This window comes from Fukomys damarensis, unplaced genomic scaffold, assembly GCF_012274545.1.
Source record: "Fukomys damarensis isolate Sample0158 unplaced genomic scaffold, DMR_v1.0_HiC HiC_scaffold_37, whole genome shotgun sequence".
Lineage (NCBI taxonomy): Eukaryota > Metazoa > Chordata > Mammalia > Rodentia > Bathyergidae > Fukomys > Fukomys damarensis.
In genome coordinates this window covers 63,001,833-63,008,156 of record NW_022900949.1, presented here as the reverse complement: position 1 = coordinate 63,008,156, position 6,324 = coordinate 63,001,833, and the positions used below count along the sequence as shown (strand labels likewise).

The following is a 6,324-nucleotide window of genomic DNA, read 5'->3' as shown; positions in this document are numbered from 1 at the left end:
AGCACAGTGTATGATGTCTCATTCTCTAAGATACTATTTAGCATGAATTAGAATATCTCTTATTGAAACTGTGAAGAATTTCATTAAAATATTTCATAATACTTTCATGTAAGGATTGTGCAGTAGAGGATATTGTAGGTATACATTTATATTAAAACTAGAGCACAAGAGGTTCAATATATTTTGTTCTTAAATCATGGGTCTCTGACCTAAAAGTTTATATTAAATAAAATAATCTAGCAAGGACCAAAAAAGATATTTTGTTCTACTTTCTCTTAATTCCTCTCTGAAATTGTTTTCTGACTATAGTGCATAAATTTTCCCTTGGAGCAGGAAGTTTAGAGAATTCTTAGAAGATAATTATGCTTCAAAGAACTCTGATATAGATGATATCAAAGAATTAAAATATTGACAAAACTGAGTTCCTTCTTGAAATCATAATGGGAATATTCAAGTTTCTTCCAGATGGAAGGCAAGACCTGCCCCCTGCAGACTTCTTTGGAGGAGAATAAGTGGTAAAGTATCTGAGTTTCACAATATTCCCCACTTGAAAAGTAAAAACAAGGGTGATAAGAGGTTGGCACAACAGTTAGAATATATAGTGAAGATCTGAAGGGAAAAAAAAGGCAAATATTTACTGAGAGGGTATATTAGAATAGAATAGAATTTAAAAAATAAATTGGCTGATATTTGCCCTATGAATATACAATTAAATGGAATTTAATTCCCATGTGGAAATGTTATAAAATATTTTCAATCTTCTAAATATGAAACTTTGAGAAAAAGCTCTCAGTTATGTGTATATGAATTTATGTGTATATGAATTAAAAATGTGGAAAGAAAGATTTTGTAGAAATGCTAATAAACAAAAAATTTATGCATTTATTTCACTGTAGAAATCCAATGGCATAATAAAGAGATCTCTCTTTAAGAGAATTTAATAACATTTGAGAGTCCTACTTAACAAAACTGGTCAGAGACTCATGCAGGCTTGTGAGAGCAGAACCCTGAACCATGATCAAGGACTAGGTTATCAGGGCAGGTCATTCACGAACCTATTCACTGGTGTTAAAGAAGGATCATTCTAGATCAGACAAAAGGGGTCAGTTTCCTACAATTCAAACAGGAAGTTTATGTAAAGATTCAGCAAAGCTCCAAAGCTATTTGTTGGAGGGACAATGGTACCCCAGTATCTACTCACCTACCTGTCTTCAAACACTTTGCACCACAGCCCTTATAATTTTAGGTGAGTGTCTACATCACTGACTGGAGAGCAGGGAAGTTACCTTCTTTGTCCATCCATTCATTCATTTCATTTCATTTTTTATTTGTTTGTTCCTTCACTCACAAGATTGTACTTTGGAAAAAGAGAATGATTGTCAAACTATAAAGCAATAGAAAAAGAAAAATCTGTGACTCAATTCCTTTTTTGTCATGCATATAGCTTGAGAATTCTCAATAATCTATCTTGAGATTGTAAAAAAGCTAAAAATGGTTTATATCTAGTGACTTGGCTGACTTTTATATTCAAAAGATTTCAACCTCAGTGTAATCAATTTCTTTTTTGAGATGTTGATTGAACACGTTGTGACTAAAACATAATTCCATAAGTCCATATGGTTAATGTCAAAGACTTTATGATCTTCTTTTATATCACACTGCCCAATAACAGTCTCATCAGGCGCATGTTCATCATCATCATTTTTATGATCAGCAGTAGGTTTGGAAATTAGAGAAAAATAAATGTTGTCAGTTGACATTGCATGTTTGATGGTAATGTTTACTTATGCAACTTTATATTTTTAAGGTACAACTTTTTACTTAAAGTAGTGTGAAGTCATTACTTGATTTGGTACACATATGCATTTTTAAAGAAACTGGCTTATTTCAGTTAGAATAATATAATTATCAAAAGACAATAGTCTAGTTTGCAAATATTGTTTATTCTTTGTAATTAATTACTTAAGTATTAAAATATTTCTTATAACATTGAAATTTCTCTGTGGATGAATGTGTCATTTAAAAATTATTTCTAGTGGGATAATGAATGTAACTGTACTGCATACCTAAAATGTACCAATAAACTCAATAAAAGAAAAATTATTTATTTTATTTTAATTTATTTTAATGGGAAAAATGATGGAAATCTCTGTTCACGTATATTGCTTTGTAAGAGAATCTTATGTAGAAGTTATTGCTGACACTCCCTGCTGTGGGTGAAACGTGCTGGTAACTCACACTGGGCCTTGGGGAGCTGCTCAGAATTAATTTCAGGGTGTTGCATCAAAAGTATACAGTTGCTGGTTTAGGGAGTGGCATAAAGATTAATTACTTGAACAACAACAACAACAAAAAGGCAAAACTCACACCTGCGCCATTCAGACAGAAAAATCGACCTCTTGGTAAAAGAAATGTTTATCAGAACTGCTCAAGTTCACACCATAAGATTAACCCTTTGCATTAAGGCAAGGAAAATTCCTGATAGAAAGCATATGATCATAAGGGGTAAGATATTCCAACTGCCAGTTTATCTTCTTAAAGCATAGCTCTGATCTCACTTCTTCCCTGCTCTGCAGCTCCCAGTGACTCTTTACTGCCTGTGAAAGCAGTAGTCTTGCTGCCTTAGCCTGACATTAAAGATCAAAATTGTTTTCATCTTTTGTTTTCAACAGTTGTCACTGATCACCTTTTGCAAATTGTACTTCCGCAGTTCTTCAAACCCACTTCTGAAATTCTTAGTTCCTTGCTGATCATGCTGTTACCTTTTAACCTTTAAATTTTACTAGTACTCTATCCGTTCATCCATCCACTTGTCTTTGAGGGCTTGATGTGCATCAGATGCTCATCTTCCTCCTCCTCTTCCTCCCCTTCCTCTTCCTCTCCCTCCACCTCCTCCTCATAGAAGATTTGCAGCAGCATTGATTAGAATTACCCAATCAAGTAAGCACTCACATTTCCAACAACAGAAGAATTAAGGCGTACTCAGTCAGTGGAGTAGTGTAGAGGAATGAGAATAAGTGGCGCCTTGGAAAAGGACTGTAGAGTGATAAGATTACAAGCTGGAAAGCGATGTGGAATTTGGAAATCCTCTGGGCAAGAGATCACGGTGACGACTCAGATCAGTAACACAGTGCAAGTTGAATGCTGTCACAGTCAGGTTTGTTGATGTGCTTTAAACATTTGACAGTGAATATTTGAAGTATGTTCAATAGAAAAGGGAATACAGCTTTAAGCCTGTAACTAATCTTATCATATTAACTTTTACTTATCCTCTGAAATTCTGATTATTAAGGGAGTCACTTAAACTGATAAATCCACCCCCAAGAAAATGATTGTCTTAAAGTAGTTGTGGGCTCACAACTAGTGAAAATCACTAGTAGTTGGAAGTCACGGATAAAAAATTTCCCGCTTCTTGTTTCTCATTTAAAAGTTCAAGTATCTGTAAGTAAATATAGACCTTCTCTTCTTTCTGTTTTTATTTTGTGTAGTAATTCTTTTGCAAGTGCTGCTAGGGAAGTTGGCCATGTCTGAAGTGTGTCACAGGAGAATAGGAATGAATGTGAGTTGCTGACACCATTTCTACTTTTTGAAAGTGTGTGACTAACACAGCAACGACCAATTGGTACCCAGCTGTGCAAAACAGAAAGGCACCAATGCATCTGATGATGTGCAAAAAAAAAAAAGGGTTACAGTTTGACCCGCACGTGCCTTTGTTCCCTCCTCCCAAAGATACGAATGTTGGCTTTTGCCTTTATATCTGAGCCTCTCTCCGTGGCTCCCATCAACACAGAGTTTCTGTAAGGAACAGTGCAAATCACTTTTTTAAAATAGATTTTAAAAACTTTTGATTTATAAACTTCATTTAAAAGAAAACAATCCCATGGTGCTTAGTAGACAAACAGAGGACTTTGATTAAAGAGGACCAAGACACAAAGATTTGCTTTGGTGTCTTAGAACTTGTTTGAAGCAACAGAGCAAAATGACTAAAAGCAAAGACTTTGGGATCAATAATTCTTGCTATATAGGTAAGTTACTTTAGCTGTCTGAGCACAAACCCTGACACCTAGTTAACACTCAGTAACTGTTAGCTAGTTATCCTAGTTCTTATACTAAAAAGAATTTAACTGAAAACTATTAGTATTATTTGGCAGTTGCTTCCCGTGTTTGTTTATCCAGCCCATGGGTTGGACATTTTAAATTCCAGTGGGGCAGCAAGTGAGCTTCTATTTTTCTGAACGTTAGTGGCATTTCTGGACCACATAGCCTTTGAAATCAGAAATCTGGGAAACTTGGTCAACATTTTCCTTTCTTCTGTTGTCATCTTCTTGCAGCCCCTATGTACAGCACACGTAGGCCCCAGCCAGCCAATGAACCACTCGTTCTTGTCAATTCCCAACTTAGTGTGGCTCGCCTCGGCCCCTCCTCTTTACTCCCGATCCATTGGCATCTTGTGGCCCCAGGCACTCGTTACCCCTTGTCCCGTTCCTCTCTTTACCACGGTCCTCCCAGACATATGATATATTTATTTCCATCTCCATTGCTTACTGCCAAATTCCCATACCTAGAACAGTGCCTGGGGAATATTACGTGCATTCAGATAATACCTGTTGAATGAATGAATGAGTAAATGAATGACAGAACACATGCTCAGGCTACTCCCTCCTTTTAGACGACGTTACCTCTCTGTGTATTGCTACAGCTGTCTCCTGATGGTCTGCTTCTCTGGCTTGCTTTCTACATTTTGTTTCATGCACTGCAGCAAAAAGTATCTTTCTAAGACACCCTAACGTATTCTGCCACTTTCTGGCTAAATTCTCCAGCAGGGCTGTTCATTATGTCCTTGTTCCCTGTTTATCTTTTTTTCCCCCCGACACTCTTTGACTATCTTCATCCAGATCATTTGCATTTCCCTGAATTTGTCTCCTCTGAACAATGTTGGCTGCTTCTTCCTGGAACATTCCTCCCATCTCAGTCCCTCATTTGTCAGTTGTCCCCTCCGAGTCTTGAAGACCTAGGTGATGGATATGGATCGCTTCCCGCGAAAGGCTTCCAGTCAGTTGCTCTTGATGAAGAGCATTGGGCACCTTCCTGAGAGCAGCAGCAACACCCCATAGCCTCTCTGATGAAAACATTTGCTATCTGTCAGCAACAGCCTTTGTTGTGAGCTTAGGGTGCTCTGTATTGTTCATTTCTGTATTTCTTATTCCAGAGTAACTGACACATGATAGATTCGCAATACATGTTTTCTGAATATCACTATACAGTATTAGGTGTCTGCTGAACTCTGAAGTGTTTTGGGTCAGTGTAATCAAGATACAGAGGAAACTACACTTAATTAGCTTTTGTTCATTTCAGAAGTTCCTAAGCAATATTGGCGTCGTTATTTTAGTCCATGATTGTGGCTATAATAGAACTTCCTAGAACACAGTCCAGCTTTCTAACAGATGCCGTATTAAAGGGGTAATTTCAACACCTTTATACGATTTGTCTCTAGAGAACAGTCTCAAATCTCTGAACAGAACCACCATAAGCCAGTCATGCGTCATGACCACATAGCATATTGTAGGCTTAGAGGCTTATATCCATTAACCTAGGCCATAGCAGGTAAGGCTGGCTTAACATAAACCTCTACAAAACACCAAGATCAAAATGCTTTACCTGCCCAGTACAGTTCAGGGCTCACAACTGCACATACTGACACTTTTGAAAGCAACTCTGCGGAAGATTTTGCCCTCCCCTGTTTTCTGGCTTAATGTGCAGTTTGGGAATTTTCAATTCCATGCTTCAAACAAATTATATCCTTCCTTTTTTGGATTTATAATAACAGAATATATGTCAAACAGTAGCAAATGGAAGGCCAAAATGTCACTTTCAATATGCTAAACGTTGAGTTGAGGTTGTAACTTTCTTGGAGAGCTAAGTAGGTTTCTTCAATCTGATCCCACGAATTAAGCAACTAACCTATCCCATCACAGATACGAGCAGGAAAGACTTCAGTCATGCGAAAGCAAGTGAAAACATACATCCTGTGGGCAACCCTCTCCCAAAAAAGGTAATTGATAAGCTGTGTCATTCACCTTTCCTTCAGGAATGAATCAAGCAGTGGAGAGATGCTAAGGTTGTGAAGTTAAGTGAACTCCATTAGGAGAGAAAGCATAGGTATAGGTTAGAAGCATTCCCTCCCAACACCATATACCATGATAGGGACTCAGATATCTATCATGATGTAATTAATAAAACATGTCGAAAGGTGCTACTGCTTCATCTTAATATTTTGCACATTAGTATTTTTGTAGTTGTTTGCTGCATAGAATATATATATAT

General features: G+C 37.1%; 1 long non-coding RNA gene across 1 annotated transcript in view; it reads left to right on the top strand.

The window, feature by feature from the left end:
* The window catches only part of LOC104871079, a 79,200-nt gene that overhangs the window by 35,978 nt on the left and 36,898 nt on the right, over window positions 1-6,324 (top strand). The gene's annotated exons all lie outside the window — the stretch shown is intronic.